Source organism: Physeter macrocephalus, chromosome 10 (genome assembly GCF_002837175.3).
Source record: "Physeter macrocephalus isolate SW-GA chromosome 10, ASM283717v5, whole genome shotgun sequence".
In the NCBI taxonomy this organism is placed as follows: domain Eukaryota; kingdom Metazoa; phylum Chordata; class Mammalia; order Artiodactyla; family Physeteridae; genus Physeter; species Physeter macrocephalus.
The window spans coordinates 64,875,314-64,895,248 of record NC_041223.1 but is presented as its reverse complement, the minus strand read 5'-3'; positions in this window follow the sequence as shown (position 1 = coordinate 64,895,248).

Sequence of the window (19,935 nt, the reverse complement as noted above, 5' to 3'; positions counted from 1 at the left end):
GACTGGTGCTTCAGGTGAGAGGGGAGATAGAAAACATATTTTTAAAAGTTCCATCCTTATTCACCTCTCCCTGCCAGCATATTTATATTATCTCCTGAAAATATATTTCATGCTGTCTATATTCTGAGGTTGAGGTATTCTGGTCAAATTTAGGACCCATCAAAGGCCCCTTTGATTATAATTTACATGGAAGACCTCCAGAGATTTTCAGTGGTGGATATTTTTTCCTATAAGCTTTAGGCTTTTCCCAAGTATATGTTGTGTATGGAGACAGTTTCTGTTGTATACTTTAGATTATAAGATGATTTGCCTGTTACAGTCCAACTCTTATGTTGAAAACTTCACCTTAGCTCAGTTGTTAATACCTGTTTCCCATAGGTTTCAAGTGACTTGCCCTAATTCCTTTAAGAAACTGTGATAATGAAAGCAGCCCAGTAGGGCCCCTCAGTGAAGCAATTGTACCAGGTAAGAAATTACACTGAGATCAATCTTTGGCCTGATATCTTGTCTTGTTTGCCTTCATATGCACATCCATATGCTTATGCAGCTCCTTTATCCTCTTTGATCATCTGAATGAGCTCCTGCTCCATCCCAACATTCTGCTATATGTTGTGGATGGAGTGATGAATAGAATTTTAACATGGGATGCATTAAAATAAAATTGTTAGCTCCCAGTAGTAGTTAGTAGTTAGTAGTGAAGCCTTGCCTTTGCTTGGAACTATGGAATAATGTATCTCTGGAAGGCTTGTTAAAATGCCAGTTCCTGAACCCCAAACCCAGGGATTCTGATTCAGTGTTCAGGATTGGGCCTATTGTCAGGGGCCTATTTTTAGTGACAGGACCCCAGGTGATGCTGATACTTCAAAGGCCATTGTTATAGTGCACATTGAAGACTATTGAGATACCATGAAATGAAGCAAAAAATAAAACAGTTAATCAAAATATGAAAAAGAGCTAGATCTGCTCTCAGCTTCAATACTTCTTCTTTTGTGTATTTGTTTGTTTACTTTTGAAGCTGAATGTCTACCTAGAAAATAGAAAACAAACAAACAAAAAAACCCAAGTATTTCACTTGCATAGTTTCTGTATAGTGAAAGACAAACTCCACATGTTTCTGTGCTGATGAGTATATCCAGTCAGCCTCTGGACCTAAACCAATCTGACCCGTGTGATTTACCTGTTAATCTTTGTCCATTTTGGCCATCCCATTCTCATTAGATCCAAAATACACTAATCATGTATACTAAAATTAGAAGTTTCAATAGAAAAATAGCAAAGGCAGGCCATGAGAACCAGCAATCTTAGAATTGTAATTTACATTCCAGTGGGAGCCATCTATGAAAAGAGTTATTTTAATTTAATCCTCAGTGAGGGGTCCTGTACACTGAAATCAGCTCTCTGTGAACAATGCAGACTTTTAATTTAGTTAGATTATAAGGTAATAACATTTTGCAAGTTTCTCAAAACTTAGGCTCCCACACAGGTTTAATTGCTACAAGCCATTACTGGGGAACATTTTCCTGAGAAATGTATATTAAACAAAAAAAGTGAATGGAAATCAACTGTTTCAACATCTTAAACTGTGGAACTTCATGTAAAATGTTTTTCTTCTATAAAAAGATAGAAAAGATTATGCTCTAATATGTTTAGAAGTTCTCAAATTGCTCATTTAAAAATATATATCGGGCTTCCCTGGTGACGCAGTGGTTGAGAGTCCGCCTGCCGATGCAGGGGACACGGGTTCGTGACCCGGTCTGGGAGGATCCCACATGCCGCGAGGCGGCTGGGCCCGTGAGCCATGGCCGTTGAGCCTGCGCGTCCGGAGCCTGTGCTCCGTGAAGGGAGAGGCCACAACAGTGAGAGGCCCACGTACCGCAAAAAATAAATAAATAAATAAAAATATATATCTGTGGGAACAAACTGTCTTGGAAATAAAAAGAGATCGCTTTATCCAAATTTCCTTTTTGTGTGTTAATTTAGGAGACTGAGTTAATCTAAATAGCACGGTAAAATTTCAACACAAACCACATCTGATAGGTGTGTTGTCTTTTTCTCAATTTACTCCACCTCAGTTCCATTCTCCACCCTTTTCTATATTGCTCTCAGTCCAGGAGACTGACCCCCTGGACACTGTATCTCTAAGATTCCTTTGAGCTGATACCTCATTTGTAGTTTTGATTTGCATTTCTCTAATAATTAGTGATGCTGAGCATCTTTTCATGTGCTTTTTGGCCATCTGTATGTCTTCTTTGGAGAAATGTCTGTTTAGATCTTCTGCCCATTTTTTGATTGGGTTGTTTTTTTTTTTGTTATTGAGCTGCATGAGCTACTTGTATATTGCTTCTATGTGGAATCTAAAAAAATTGGTGTAAATGAACTTATTTACAAAACAGAAATAGAGTTACAGATGTAGAAAACAGTTTTATGGTTACTGGGGGGAAAGGGGGGAGGGATAAATTGGGAGATTGGGATTGACATATACATACTACTGTATATAAAATAGATAACTAATTAGGACCTACTGTATAGCACAGGGAACTCTACTCAGTACTCTGTAATGAACTATATGGGAAAAGAGTCTACAAAAGAGTGGATATATGTATATGTATAACTGATTCACTGTGCTGTACAGCAGAATGTAGCACAACGTTGTAAACTATATTCCAATAAAAATTTTAAAAAAAGATTCCTTTGACAGCTATCTTTGGTTAGATTTGTTTAATGGTAGCATAGGCAGTTTAAAGGAGGAGACAGAAGTTAAAGTATTTGTTCTATACCAGAAGATTCTGATGCAGACTAAAGTTCGATAAGCGCTAAACTGGAGGACCTATTTAATATTAAAATCAGAAGAGCTTCATTAACATATGGTTAAAATATATAATTCATCAAGGCATTACAGAGGTCCATAGTTATCTTCATTTTAAGTCCATGCTGTCGTATTTGTCCCTGGCTGTCACTGCATCCCTCTGTGGTAATAACTTCCAGTAGCAGGCACACTTATCCAAGATACTACCTTTTACTGAGCACCAGTAACTATTTTCTCCTTTTTCCATGAGGTCCTTGAGGTGTTAACTGTGTCCCTCTGTAGCTATACTGGGGGTGCCCCACTATCTGGTTTGATCTTCTAGCATAGGATTTTCCACCATGACACCACTGACATTTTGGACTGGAAAGTTCTCTGCTGTGCAGGGCTATCCTGTGCATTGTAGGATGTTTAGCATCACTGCTGGCCTCTACCCCCTAAAACAAATAGCACTCCCCAGTAATGACGATCAGAAATGTCTCCAGACTTTGTCAAGTGACTGTGGAGGACAAAAACTAGTACCTCCAACGCATACTCTCTGCTGAGGACTGCTATCACAAACCATCTCACGCTTCTACAACTACTCTTTTATTTCAAGTCTCATTATTGCAACTATTGAAGGAAAATCCTGATTCACAACCCAAAATGGTTAACTAAAAATTATTTTTTAAATGCACTTATTGACCAATAGCAGTAATGCTGCAAAAGCACATCATGATTAATTAACTCTATATGGTAGATTATATTAGACCCTGCACAAATATATAAGAATAGTTCTTAATGGCATAATTATGGAATTTACTTAATAAAATAATTATTTTCCAAATTGGAACTTCTAAAAATTATAATATATAACATTACTAAAATGTATATGACATTACAAAACAGAATTGTATTATATGAAGTAATGTAAACTTTTCTAAAGTTTTAAGAAGAGTCAACTAGCCCAAAGCTTATAAAAAATGTATAGATGTTCTTCAAAATGATATAAAATATTATTAACATTAGAAAGAATGAAAAATAAACTTAATGTTAAAAAGAGCACATTTTAAAAATATTATAAAATTGTTCTTATTGATACTGTTCAAGCATTTCCAGCTCTCTGCTTACTAACTATAAGGTAAGACTACATTTCTCTGCCCCATTGAAGTTAGGTCCAGCCACATGACTCTCTTTACCTGAACAAATATGTGCAGAAGCAATTTCTTTCTCTTTTCCTTTTTGGAATTGATGCTCTATAATTGGCTCTCATATTTAAACACAATGATAGTATTGGTCAATCTCACATATAATGATAAATAACATATATCATCACTAACTCATGATGCCTACTTAGTTCATCAGTTTAATAAAGTTTATCTTTTATGCTTATCCAAAAATTTCAAATTATTAAAAACAAAGTTAGTTTCTTATTAATTCATTATCCATGATGGAGGTGGGAATTAAACACTGCATACAATTATAAACATCTTAGATTAGATTTAATATCATATTAATTCACAGGGAAATATATTTAATCACTTAAATAAATGAAAAGATAACTCAGTAACTCAGTATTTTAAGAAGACTAAACTATTTTGCAATTAATTTTCTCTAAAATTATAAAATAATCCTTTAATTATTAGCTCATCTACTCTCAACCCTTGAGAATTGTGGAAATTAAAAATCTGCTAATTGTAGCATATCTGAATTTTAACCTCATCTTTTAAATCCTCATCTAGTGATTTTTCTACTATACTTTTCTTTCTTTCCTATGCCATTACTTTCTAGATCATAAGGTATGATAAACAAATATGGACCACCACATAATGTATTTTATTAATTTCCAGATCACAAGATGTTGTAAACAGATATAGACCACGACATAATGTGTTCTCTGGCTGGTAGAAATAATAAAAACAGCAAACTAATATTTACATGTGTGTACAATGTGCTGCAACCATGAAGGAAGCCTTCCAAGTGCAAATTCATTCGATCTTCACAACTATACTAGAAAGATCTGTTGCCATTGTTGTTTGTGTGATATTTAAAATATATTTGAACAACTCAATTATATTATTTTATTTTTCAAATTACTTCTCCAGTGTGTAAGCAGCAGCTGCTCTTAAAGCAGCTTTTCCTTTATAGAAAGACTATTGAAGTAGCAAAAACCAGTCTCTTGCAATAGCTACCAGAATCTCAAAATTAAGGAAGAAGTTAGCTAGCAGAACAGAAAGGATTAGGTTGTCTTTTGGCCACAGCTTTTCATGATCAAGGATATTTATGTGTAATGCCAATCAATCTGGTTCTAATATAGTGATTCTTCATTGTGTTTACCTATCATTGGAAGGGGGAATGATTGCATGCCTCACAAGGATATTTACAGTAGAATATAAACTCTATGAAAGTAGAAGTTTGTAGCTGTAGAATATGCTTGAATAAATTTGAATTCATTTTGTTCAATGCTGCATCCCGAAAATATTGGCTAAAGTTTAACATCTAGTAGATATTTCACAAATTTTGCGTTGTTGAAGACATCAATAAATAATCAGAACACCATCTGGATAATAAAATGAGGATTTGCAAAGGAAAAATCAGAGGAAAGATACTGGAAGAAGACACAAAGCAGATAAAGTTTTTATAATTGTGAAGTTACCTCAATAGCTTCTATTTTTGTCTAATAAATATTTTTTTCATAGTGCTCCCATAAAGATGATAGCCTAATGTATATTTAGTGAAAGAAACTTATACAGGCCTATTTTAGATACTATTGTATTGTAATACTGCTATCTTTGTACAAAATGTACATTTTAATAACTGTGATGCCAATTTCCATGCTAGCAGCCATCCAGAGGTCCTGTTGTGAATACAGCCAAGTTTTAGCACATTAAAGCTCAGAATACTAGGTTTCTAGGACATGATTTGTGAAATCTCACTTCTTTCCTCATTTGTATATTGTGTGTGTGAGTGTGTGTGTAATAACAACAGATGCTAAAGTCTTTTTAAACTTCAAAATGGACATTTGGCTTATTATTATTTATTCTCTTCTGACCCTTACTATTTATGCTCATCTGAGCTGTTATATCATGTTTGTGAGTTTGAAAATTATTCAGAATTGGAGAAAGATCATGCTTGTTTTTGAAAATTAATTAATATGTTTCAGCTTTCACTACTGTTTTTACTCTCCAACTTCCCCACCCCCTCCCCCAATTGACTTGAGTCACAAACAAGTCTTTTAGAATACTCTGCCACATTATAGCAGAATAGCCTGGTGGGTGAGGAATGACGAGCAGCACCAGAAAGAATTAAACCTTTTACACATTATGCCAGTAAGGTTTGCCACAGCAGCAGTGCTATACTCAATTATAAATAAGTGCAGGCCCTCTGCTTTCAGCTGATTAAATATCATAACTACACAAGCCCTAGTACGGAGGCATGAAAGAGAGATTCCCAGTTTTTACCTAGAAACTGAAACTCTATCGCTTAAGTGTTAATTGGTGTTACTTTGAGTAACAATGCTCTGAACAGAAAAGGCAAGACAAGGGCTCCCTGCAGCAATGTTAAAATGGTATGCATTTATTCTCAGCTCCCTAAATTACCAGTAGTGTGTACACCACCTCATCGAGTTGAAATAATGCAGGAGAACAGTAGGGGGTGAATGGGGCAAACCTTCAAATTGATATATAGATTCTGTTAATGGACATCTGAATTATATCTCACTCTCACACATCCTAAGTCATGTAAATGATTAAAAAGGAAGCTATTTAATGAGAATTGGTCATGTATTATAGAGGTACCACCATGTAGATGTACTTGTAATTAAAATGCATATGTAATATTTTGTACTATGCACGTAAATTTACAAATAAATGTAAATTTTAATGTTGACAATGTTTATTTTGAGTTGTAATGTCAGAACCCTGGGGACTGTTCTGAGCAAAACCACAAAAAGATCATAATCCTTGAAATACATACAGTTCCTCTGCACTATTAACAACTGCATGAGGTAGTCCATTGTCTCCAATTTACACAAAAGGTAAATGACACTCAAAGAATTGTTGCTCAAGGCAGGTGCACAATCAGACAAGATGACCATTTCTAATTCCCAGTTTTGATCTCTCTGTACTGGACTATGATGTTATTTACAAATATGTCAAAATTGTGTGCCATGATAAAATAAGTTTATCCCTTTATTTCAAGTAATCACACTTAAATTTGTACACATTATATTACATAAAAGAAAAAAAAAATCCCATAATCCCCCAGGGAGTCCTGGGGTCTCTTATTACAGGAATAATATGGAAAACTAAAATATTTTATTGTTGAACTTTTAAACAATCCATATTTCTTAAGAAAAATATTTACTTTTTTGGTAGTCATGAATATTTTTAGGTATAGACATGGAAGGTTATTGGTCATGCTTGAAAAAGTCTTAGTCGTGAACACATCTAAATTGACCCTTCACATAATGGGCTACTAAGAACTTTATAGTATTTTCTTTATATGTACCTCCAGTGTATACTGGAGCAATTTTGCTGAGTTAAATTTTTAAAATTGAAAATACGAATCCTATGCTTAGATTTGATAAATTCTACAGTTGTGCTAATATGGTAGTCACTAGCTTGATGTGGCTATTTAAATTTAACTAGAATTAAGTAAAGTTTAAAATTCACTTCCTCAGTCACACTAGCCAAATTTCACATGCTTTCTTGGTATAAGTGGCTAGTGGCTACCAAACTAAACTTTTTCATTGTTGCAGAAATCTTATTTAACAAGGCAATTTAGAACTAGAGACTTGCATACATTTGGGGGTTTATATAGTTTTTCATGCCAATTGTACCAGAAATACTGAATATATCATAATATTCATTTTAAATATATAATATGTGTGACACAGGTGTTGCAGCTATCACACAGGAACGTTAAAATAACTATAGGTAATATGCTAAACAATTTCAAAAACATGATACAAGATGTACAGAAGGAATTCCTTTGACAGGTTACCAAAAGTAAGAATGCAGCTGAGCAACGAATCAGTGAATTTAAAGATAAGCCCATAGGTTTAATTCAAACTGAAACAAAGGAGAAAAGAAGAGTGAAAGTCATCATCAATCATCATCATTATCATACTCATGCAGAAGATATAGGACAATATCAAGCAGTCTCATATATGTATTTGGAATCCCAGAAGGAGAATGAGTCAGAAGAAATATTTGAAGAAATGGCTGAGAACTTCCAAAAGTAATAAAAGACAATAATTCATAGTTTCAAAGAACTCTTAAGAGGGAAACAAATGAATGTACAAACAAATAAAACAGGACACAGCTTTGCAAGAAAGAACTCCAGAGTTCTACAGAGGGAACTCCCTGAATATTCAGAAGAATACTGATCAGTGCATGCATGTGTTACCCAAGACTAGAGAAATAATTATTTGAAAAATTACAGACAAAAGAGCCCAACACTTGCAAAGGGATAGGAATAGTGCCTGTTCCCATTACTGAAAAAAATCTCATAATTCAGAGATAATGAGCAGAGTATATAGAAAAGTTTTCCCTCAGTAGTAGGAAATATTTAACCTTAAACGCTGCACCAATCCTGATGAACCTTGACATGAAAGGAATAAGTACTTCAAAGTAAATTAACTGCATTAGAGAATCTAGAAATATTCAGCATCCAAAAGTGTAAAATTCACAATGTATGCCATCAAATCAAAAATTACCAGGCATGCAAATAAATGGGTAAATATAATCCATGAATAGGAGAAAAAAAAAGTCAACCAAATCTACCCAGGACTGATACAGATATTAGAAAAATAGGACATTAAAACTATATTCCATATGCTCAAAGAGTTATGTAGAAACAGAAATGTGAAAAGACCCAAATATAACTTCTAGAGATGACTAAAATATCTGGGATGAAACTTAGACTAGTTAAACATTGCAGGAAGAAAAGATTAGAAAACTTGAAGACATAGTAATAGAAATTCTTCAAAATAAAACATAGAAACTATTAAAATATAACAGAATAAAAATTAATGAAAAGAGAAACAGCTGTGGGACAACTTCAAGTGTGCTAATATACATGTAACTGAACTTCTCAAATTGGGGAGGCCAGAAAAATGTGTAGAAATAATTACTGAAAGTTTTCCAAATATGAAGATACCCACAGATCCAAGATTTTCAGTCATTTCCAAGTATAAGAATTTTGAAGAAAATGACACCAAAACACATTATAATCCAATCATTCAAAACTTCTGATAAAGGAAAAATCTCAAAAGCCAGAAGAGAAAAAAGACTACGTACAAAGGGAAAAAATATGTAAGATTGACAGTAGGCTGTCCAGTGAAAACAAGTGAGCAAAAAACACTACTCAAAATTCCATATCAAATGAAAATATCTATCAAAAACAAGCAAAATAAAGACTTCTACAGATATATAAAAGCTGAAAAAATTCCTCCCCAACACAACCATATTAAAAGATTTGTTGAACAAAGTTCTTCAGGAAGAAAGGAGAAGATAGCAGAGGGAAGCTTGGATCTACAGAAAGGGACAAAGTACACCAGAAAAAGTAATAATATGCAAAAAATAAACCTTGCTCCATACTTTACACCATGTGAAAATTATACTTGACACGGATCAGAGATTTGAGTGAAGAGTAAAATGATTAGGCCTTTACAAGAATTCATAGAAGAAAATATTTATGTCTAGGAATTTGACAAGGTTTTCCTGGTTATGACACCAAACCAAACCAAACAAAACATAAACACTTGGACTCTATTAAAAAATTTTGTATAAAACTCTGCAAAAGGCACTGAGGAGAATAACAATAATAATAATGTCTAATAAAAATATTTGCAAATAACATATCTAATAAAGAAAGTTTGTGCATAATGAGAAAACCTCTCACAACTCAAAATAAGACAAACCCAGTGGTGGGGGAGGAGGAGGATGTAATGGAATAAGATTTCTAGCTTTAGTTCCAACATATAAAGATTTTAGAAGTCAGCACTCCCATTCTTATAATTAGAAAATGAATTAATTTTCTTAGATGCTTCAGACAGCTAGTAGTTGAGAAAAACCACCAACCTGAAATCTGTAGAGACAGGTGCAGCCTCAGAGTCACAGCTTAGAACCTGTTTCCCAATAGCAGAAGCCTCTAGAGCCATAAACTAATTCTTAAAAGGTAGCTTCGATGAATAGCTGGACACTGAGTGTGGAATAGTGTAAACATGAGAAACTCCTGAGGTTGAAAATTTTAATTAATTAATTATTTATTTATTGGCTGTGTTGGGTCTTCATTGCTATGCACCGGGCTACGGGCTACTCTTCGTTGGAGTGAGCAGACTTCTCATTGCGGTGGCTTCCCTTGTTGCAGAGCACGGGCTCTAGGTCCATGGGCTCAATAGTTGTGGCTTGCGGGCTTAATTGTTCCTCAGCATGTGGGATCTTCCAGGACCAAAGATTGAACCTGTGTCCCCTGCATTGGTAGACAGATTCTTAACCACTGCGCCACCAGGGAAGTCCCTGAGGTTTAAATTCTTAGAGAGCCACATACTTTTTTGGGCTTTACCTCCAAGCATCCAGCCATATTCTCAAACTGAAGATTTAAATAAGATGACTTCATGGTTCTAACAGGGTGAGGGAAAGAGTAATCATTATTTCCCAGATATATTCCCAGAGACTTCTCCACAAACTCACAAAAAATAAACAGAAAACCTACTACTGCTCAAGAAAAAAGTCTTTGCCTGAGACTTATCCCAGCTGGATGAAGATCATTCCTCTCACTTCATTCTTTCCCTTCTAGCATTTCTGTCTTACCTAAGGGGAGGAGAGTAACCCTAATCAACAAGGGTCAGGGCTTCAAGGAAATTGATTGGGAATGCTGCAACCAGGGAAGAGATGAAAGGGCAGAGGAAAAAGGTCCACTGCTAGACATACAGTTGTAAAAATCACAGCCCAGAGACATAGATCCTCTAAAAAACTAAGATGTTGTCTTAAGATTACAGAACACTTTCCCTCCTCTACATTTTACAAGCATGACAATAGTGCAGTATAACAGTAGATTACAGCTGAAAGAGCTATAAGCACAAACTTTCTCTAGAAGTACTTAGGGTAGATCAAATTCAAGAGTGCTAACAAAAACAAGCATACCAGAGGAACTTGACATTTCTGGCACATACTATGTAGACTAAATTACAGCTACAACCAACATCAAACACATCCCCAAAATACATGTAGGCATATCATGTTCAAACTACAGAAAACCAAGGTAAGAAAAATCTTGGGGTCAAAAGGAAGAAAATAATACACCTTACCCATAGATGAATAAGAATAAGAATTACAGTGGACTTCTCATCAGAATCCAGATGAGCAAGAATAGGGTAGAATGAAATATTTAAAGAGATGAAAGAGGATTGCCAACCTAGAATTCCATATCCAGCAAAATTATACTTCAAAAATGAAGACCAAATAAAGACTTTTTCAAAGAAATAAACCTGAGGGAAATTATCAACAGTACACCTGCCCTGAAAGAAATGGTAAAACCAAGTTTAGGCAAAGGAAAATGATATGTCATAAACTTGGTTCTACATAAAAAAGGATGTGAAATGTAGGAAAAAAATACATGTAAGTAAAATAAAGTCTTTTATTTTTCTTACTTTTAATTGATCTAAATGGTAACAGTTGGTTTAAAAAAATAGTAAGAAAGTATTGGATCATTATAGCACATGGATAAGTAAACTGAATAACAGCAATGACACAAATGATATAAAAAAAGTTGGAATACACTCTCATAGGTACTTATACTACATGTGATATTATATGGTGCTATTTGATGGTAGATGGAAAATGTATATAGGAAACTTTAGGGCAACTACTAAAAACATTTTTAAGAGGTATAATTGAGAGACGAAGAGAGGATATAAAAGAATGGTATTAAATGCCCAATGAGAACCAGATAAGGCAGGAAATGCAGGGCAAAAAAAAAAAGAAACAAAGAACAAATGCAACCAAAGCAATCAATTATGAATATGAGAGATATTAATGAAACTTTACAAATAATTTTTAATGTGAATGGTCTAAATATACCAATTAAAAGACATTGTTAGAATGGATACAAATTATATATGTTACCTATAAGATATCTACTGTAAGTATAAAGATTCAATACTAATATTCAAAGAGATTAAAAACAAAGAGATGGGAAAAGATATACCATGTAATACATACAAACAGCAAGAAGCTGGAGTAGCTGTATGAATTTAAAACAAAGCAGATTTCCAAACAAGGAAAACTATCTGGGATAAGGAGGGACATTACATAAAGATAAAGGGGTAAATTCTCCAAGATGATATAATGACCCATGATGTAGCTGCACCTACTATAGAGCATCAAATATATGAGACAAAAACTGATAGATCTGAAACAATAAATAGCAAATATACTTTTATAGTTAGTATCGTCCGGTAAATAATAGGTCAAGCAGGCAGAAAAATCAGTAAGGATATAAATAGCATTGAACAGCACTAGCAATCAAGTTGATCTGTGTGACATTTATAGAATACTCTATCCAACAATAGAAGAGCACACATTCTTTTCTAGGTTATGTGGAACATTCAACAAGATAATCACATTCTGATTCATAAGATACAACATAAAAAGAATACAAAGCATACAAAATATATTCTCAGACCACAATGAAATTAAACTAGAAATGAATAAGAGAAGTATATCTAGAAACCTCCCAAACATTTAGAAATTAAGCAACACCCTTCTAAGTAACATGGGTCATATTAGGAGTCTCAAGAGAATTTAAGAAATATTTTGAACTTAATAAAAATGAAATACACCTTTTGGAAACTTGTGGGGTACAGTGAAAGCAGCATTTACAGGGAAATTTATAGCCTTAAAAGCATATATTAGAAAGGAAGAAAGATCTAAAATCTGTAACCTAAGCTTTCACCTTTGTAAAGTAGAGGAAGAAGAAAAATTTAAGCCTAATGCAAGCAGAAGAAAATGAATAATAAAAATTAGAGCAGAAATCAATGAAATTTAAAACAGACCAACCATAGGGGAAAAAAATCAATGAAATCAAAAGCTGGGTTCTTTTAAAAAATCAATAAAATTGATAAATCTTTGAATAGGCTAACTAAAAAAGATAGAGAAGACACAAATTACCAATATTATAAGTGAAATAGTGTTCATCACTACTGTTCACACAGACACCTAAAGGATAATAATGACGTCTACAAACATAATGAAGTCTACAAACAAATATCCATCCACAGTTTGCTATCATAAGTGAAATAGACCAAGTCACCAAAAGACATAAAAATTATTATATAGAAAATGCCAGGGAATCTACATAACAAATGCTAGAACTAATAGACAAATATCACAAAGTGACAGGATACAAGGTCAATATGTAAAAGTCAGTTGCTTTCCTATATTCCAGCAATGAATAATTGGAATTTGAAATTGAAAATTATACCATTCATGATTATACTCCCTACCCCTCAAAAATAAATTTTAGGTGTAAACATAACAAAATATGTACTGGATCTATATGCAGATAATTACAAAACCCTGATGAAGACAATAAAGGATGATATAAATAAATGGAGATATATTTCATGATCATGGATTGGAAGATTCAATATGTTTAAGCTGTTAGTTCTTCCTAACTTGATGTATAGATTCAATGTAATGCCAATCAAAATCTCATGAAGCTATTTACCCAATTAATTTGAACAATTCTGTCAGCACAGAGCCCACACATGAATATACATAACAGCTTTATTCACAAGTGCCCCAAACTGGAGACAATCAAGATGCCTTTCCATAGGTGAATGGATAAACAAACTGAGGTACATCCATATAATAGAACACTATTAAGAAATAAATATTAATATTCTATAAAGTCATGCAAGGGCATGTGTGAATTTTAAATGCTTATTGCAAAGTGAAAAAAGCCAGTCAGAAAGGGCTGTGTTCCATTCTTCTGGAAAAGGCCAACCTATAGAGACTGAATACATCAGTGTTTGACATGGATTCAAGGAGAATTGGAAGAGTTGAATAGTTGAATAGTTGATGCACAGGGGATATTTTAGGCAAACCAAGATTTTCTTTATGACACTATAATAGATACATGAAACATTTATCAAACACTTAGAAGGGCACAGCACACTGACCTTAGTGTATGCAAATTTAAAAATAAATCAATTAGATAATGGGATCACAGGACAGAATCCAGACTGTGACAATAGTGATGTGACTCATTAACTACATAGGTTGATATCCTTTCCCCTAACCCCACCAGTGAGGTTATTTCATACATTTATAATACAATTAGAATATTGTCAGATCAAATAAAGATAAAAATATTTATCTTATTAATGGTGGGACAATTGTACCCCAGACATAAGGCACCCTCATAAAGCTAAATTTTAGAATGCGCCTCCATTGGTGAATGCACCATCACTTCTTTTTTACTTTAAAAAAAAATTAAGACTTCATTTTTGAGAGAAGTTTTAGGTTTAAAACAAAACTGACAGGGAAGTATAGAAATTTTTCCATATACCCTGCCCCTACACATGCATACCCTCCCCATTTATTAACCTCTTTCACCAGAATCATACATTTTTTTAAACTGAGGTATAATTAACATATAACATTATATTAGCTTCAGATGTACAACATTATGATTTGACATTTGTATACATTGCAAAATGATCACCACAATAAGTTTAGTTAACAGAATGATACTTTTATAAACCAAGAATGAACCTACATTGATACATCATAATCACCCAAAGTCCATAGCTTACCTTAAGGTTCACTCTCAGTAGGGTACATTTGGACAAATGTATGACATATATCCATCATTATAATATTATACAGAATATTTTCATTGACCTAAAAATCCTCTGTGCTCTGCCTATTCATCCCACATCTCCCCCAGCCCCTGGAAACCAGTGATCTTACTATTTTCATAGTTTTGCCTTTTCCATAATGTTATATAGTTGGAATCATACTATATGTATACAACCTTCCCAGATTGACTTTTTTCACTTAATAATATGCATTTGAGGTTCCTCTATGTCTTGTCATGGTTTGATACTACATTCTTTTTAGCAGTGACTGTATTCCATTTTCTGGATATACCATAGTTTATTTATTGATTCAACTACTGAAGGACATCCTGATTGCTTCCAAGTTTGGGCAAGTACAAATAAAGCTGCTGTAAACACCTGTGTGTAGGTTTTAATGCGGCCATAGTTTTCAACTCCTTTGGGTAAATACTAAAATGCACAATTGCTGGATCATATGGTAAGAGTATGTTTAGTTTTGTAAGAAATTGTTCCAAGGTGGCTGTAACATTTTTCATCCCTACCAGCCATGAATGAGAGTTCCTGTTGCTCTGTATCCTCGTTAGCATTTGATTTCATCAGTCTTCCAGTTTGGCCATTTTAATATGTGGTTGTGTTATCTTGTTGTTTTAATTTGCATTTCCCTGATGACATATGATGTGAAGTACATTATCATAAGCTTATTTGCCATCTTGTATATCTTCTTTGGTAAGTTATCTGTTAAGGTCTTTGGGCAATTTTTTAATCAGTTTGTTTTCTTGTTGAGTTTTTCTTTTTTGAAGTATAGTTGATTTACAATGCTGTGTTAGTTTCTGGTGTACAAATAGGTGATTCAGTTATACATATATATATTCTTTTTCATATTCTTTTCCATTATGGTTTATTAGAGGATATTGAATACAGTTCCCCGTGCTACAAAGTAGGACTTGTTTTATATCTATTTTATATATAGTAGTGTGTATCTGTTAATTCCAAACTCCTAATTTATCCTTCTCCCACCCCTTGTCCCGTTTGATAACCATAAGTTTGTTTTCTACGTCTGTGAGTCTTTTTTTCTGTTTTGTAAATAAGTTCATTGGTATCATATTTTAGATTCCACTTACATGTGATATCATATGGTATTTGTCTTTCTCTGACTAACTTCTGTTAGTATGATAATCTTTTGTTGAGTTTTAAGAGTACTTTGTATATTTTGGATAACAGTTCTTTATCAGATGTGTCTTTTTAGAATAATTTTTTCCCATTCTGTGGCTTGCCTTCTAATTCTCGTAATATTATCTTTTGAAGGGCAGAAGTTTTTAATTTTAATAAAGTCCAGCTTACGCATGATTTCTTTCATGGATTGTGTATGGTGGTGTATTGTCTCTGGTGGTGTATCTAAAAAGACATCACTACATCACTATATCTAGGTCTCCAAGGTTTTCTTCTATGTTTTATTCTAGGAGGTTTACAGTTTTGGGGTTTACATTTAGGTAGATCTGTGACCTATTTTAAGTTAGTTTTTGTGAAGAGTATATGTGTCTAGATTCTTTTTCCTTTTTTTTTTTTTTTTTTTTTTTGTGGCGAGACTATGTTTGCTCCATTGTGTTGACTATGTTCCTTTATCAAAGATCAGTTGACAATATATAGGGGCTCTCTATTCAGTTTTATTAATCATTTTGTCTATTTTCCCACCAAGCTTGATTACTGTAGCTTTAAATCTGGAAGCTTTAATTACTTTAATTACTGTAGCTTTAAATCAGTCTTGAAATCTGGTAGCATCAGTTCTTCAACTTTGTTCTCCATTATTGTGTTAGCTATTCTGGGTCTTTTGCCTCTTCATAAAAACTTGAGAATCATTTTGTTGATATCCACGAAATAACTTGCTGCAGTTTTGATTGGGATTGCATTGAATGCATAGATCAAGACCTTTATCTTGAAAATATTGAATCTTCCTATCTATGAGCATGGAATTTCTCTCCATTTATTTAGATCTTTGATTTTGTTCATCAGAGTTTTTTAGTTTTTCTCATATAGAACTTGTATATATTATTTTATACTTAAACTTAAGTATTTTATTTTTTGGGTGCTAATGTAAATGGTATTATGTTTTTAATTTCAACTTCTACTTGTTCATTTTTGGTTAGGAAATCAGTTGACTTTTGTATATTAACCTTGTATCCTGCAACCTTACTATAACCACTTTTTAGTTCTAGGACTTTTTTGTCAATTCTTTCAGATTTTCTACTTAGGCAATCATGTCATTTGCAAACAAAGAGAGTTTTATGTCTTTCTTCCCAAACTGTATACATTTTATGTTCTTTTCTTGTCTTATTGCATAAACAAAGACTTCCAGTATGATGTTGAGAATAAGTGGTAAGAGAGGACATCCTTGCCTTGTACCTGATCTTTGTTGGAAAGCTTCAAGTTTCTCGCCATTAACTATGGTGTTAACTGTAGTGGGTTTTTTGTTTTGTTTTTTTTTTGGAGGTAGTCTTACATATATACATGAAACGTTCTAAACAAAAATTTCTGTGAGGAACAAGTAGAATAATTTGTATAAAAACAGGTTTCATACTTCTGACAATACTTCTGACATCAAATGTGTGGGATTTTCTTTACATCAACCAATTCTCCAGACACCAACTGGATGTCCTACAATTCCTTTCAGTTATGACACTAACTACCTGGAGTTAGTGCAGCCCCCACAGGTGAAGGGCTCAGTCTTACCAGGCTGTCTTCACTTCAGATACCAATTGCAAATCCAGGTTTCCCATACTTCTGACCAACTGGCTATAAATCACTGGTTCCCTTGACCCGCGTCTCAGGTTTTATAATTTGCTAGAATGGCTCACAGAACTCAGGAAGACACTTTACTTACTGTTGCTAGTTTATTATAAAGGATACAACTCAGGAACAGCCAAGCAAAAGCAATTCATAGCGCAAGCAACGGGGTGCACTCATTTTGTTCACCAATCCATAAGCTCTCTGGGGTCCTTCATTTAGCAGTTTTTATGGAGGTTCCATCACATGGGCATGATTGAGTAAATCATTTACCATTAGTGACTGAACTCAATTTCCAGCCCCTCTCCTCCTTGGAGGTCTGGGAGGAGGGGTGGGGCTGAGGGTTCTCTAATCCCGTGGTGAGCTCCCAACCTGAAACTATCTAGGGGACCACCGAGTCATCTCTTTAGCATAAATTCAGATTGGTTCTGAGTGGTTCATATTCAGTTTCCACTTCCACGTTTACATAAGTTTGTGCAACAATCAAAAGAGATGATGGCTTATACAGTCAGGAAGTACTCAGGACACAGTGCTCCTATGTATGACACATACTGTAGCTGCCTTGGCTGCTACCAACACTATTACTGTTGCCGCAATTAAGTCTGTTACTAACATTTGTAAAACAGTATATTTGATTAAGCTTCATAGTAGACATAAGGCTTAAAGACTTTTTAAATACAAAGAATGAAAAAATATTTATATGTAAAATATAAGATGGTTTGGAAGGGTTTGGAAAAAGCAGGACAGGACCAGGTTATGGGTGTGAGCAAGACAAAAGCCTGGGCTAATTTCCAAAAGAGTCCTTTCTATGTGCTTCCATACCATTTTACGGTTACCTCCGTTAAACCATTTAATAGACAGTTTAGGGATTATTTGCATCTGAGTTTGTGTTTAGACTGATAATGATTTGTAGAGAGAAAAAGTGCTTGGTTTTCTTTATTGTTTACATTCACAGAATAAACCCAGAATCTACCACTTAGTAGGTACTCAGGAAATACAGTTGAGCAAATAAGAATCCATGTCTAAGATTTTTTTTAAGCTATATGGCTGTTTCAATAAATTTTGACAATATCCCTAAGACATGAAGATACCTTGTGTAGGTATCTAAAAATGTATTTGATCTTGCTAAGAAATAATACCACAAACAACAACAGAACCTCAATGTGTTAATTTATGGGCTAGAAAACCCATATATTTTTATTCTTTACATTTATATTTTGTATAAAAATTCCTCTCCATTCTATTGATAGGTGAATGTTCATAAGTTTTTAAAATTTATTTTGCTATATGCAAAATGTTTATTAAGTTAAATATCTAATATACTTTTTAAATGTAGTAAATTTCTAATTTGTTATTTTCCAGTTAACCTTTTGCCAGAAAATTAATTTTCTTGACAATTAATCATAATAGTTATTATATGTATAGTGGCAGTCATAATCAATAAATCATAGTCTAAAATAATATTTTTACATTGGTAAAGTATGTATTAGTTGATAACACTTAAAATGAATTATATATTGACATTCAAAACAATTTTAAAAACAAAATTAATTACATATTATAAGGAAAGAAAAATACTTCAAAAATGTCTATGTTATTCAACTTATACACATTCCTATTACCCTTAGAGTACATCCTTAAGTGTCTCTGCTCAAAAACCCTATGTTTCTATTAATCTACTTTAAAAATTACAAATGAAATATGTTTAGTGAAGAAATAATATTTATAAATAAAATTGTGGGGAGAAAGATTAGCTGTAATCCCACACCCCTCCCCCAGCCACTGCTAGCATGCTATACTGCTTTCCAGTATAACATATATATCTGTAAAAGGAAAAGTGGACTCTCCAAAAAAGCAATAAGCAAAATGCTATGATTAAATGAGGAGAATCAAACCTGTGTACCTATTCACATTGAGAACTTCCCAAACACCTGGGAACTTTACCTTCAGTTCACTACATATCAGCTTGTTGCCATATTTTAGTTGTTACTTTACATTATAATGACATGGTAAGGAAGAGACAAATCTATTGCTTTCTTGCTGACGATGTAATCAATATACACCTGTTTTCTTCTGGGAAAACTGCAGCAGTAGATGTGGTGGCATTTTAACCAGTAAGATGATGACAAAGTAGCACGCTGGAAACACATGAATTTGACAAACTTTCACATACTGTTTGCAAATTGATCACAAGCAGTGGGATGCTGGCATATGCTACTATTTCCATGATGACAGATTATGATGCTTCAGGTAAAAGAATCATTCATGGAAACGAAGAGGAAACCCAGTCATGAGACAAAGCTATAGGATATGTATATATATATTTTCATGTTTTCTAATATCTTCCAAATATATTTATTTTATTTATTTATTTTTTAAAAACATATTTATTGGAGTGTAATTGCTTTAAAATAGTGTGTTAGTTTCTGCTTTATAATAAAGTGAATCAGTTATACATATACATATGTCCCCATATATTTTCCCTCTTGCGTCTCCCTCCCTCCCACCCTCCCTATCCCACCCC